Genomic DNA, 273 nt, shown 5'->3' on the forward strand with positions numbered 1-273 from the left:
AGAAGAGCGAGAGGAGCCAGTTGGGGCGCGTACTCACAGCCCGTCGTCGACGGGGTTTTTTCAATTCACCGGAATTTGGCCAAGAGAAAGCAAACTACAGCAGTCGTGCAGGTTCATGTACTTCACTCCTAGGTCAGGATTTTGCCTTTTTAGAGCCGCGGCTGAAGCATGTGGCTGCCCTGAAGCAGGCCAGCCAAACATTACGGCATCCTCTACATCGTTTCTGGCCGCTTAAGTATCCTGTGGTTATCGATGCTGATTTTCTCCCGCTAT

Source organism: Eimeria mitis, genomic scaffold (assembly GCF_000499745.2).
Source record: "Eimeria mitis Houghton genomic scaffold, Emh_scaff484, whole genome shotgun sequence".
NCBI lineage: Eukaryota > Apicomplexa > Conoidasida > Eucoccidiorida > Eimeriidae > Eimeria > Eimeria mitis.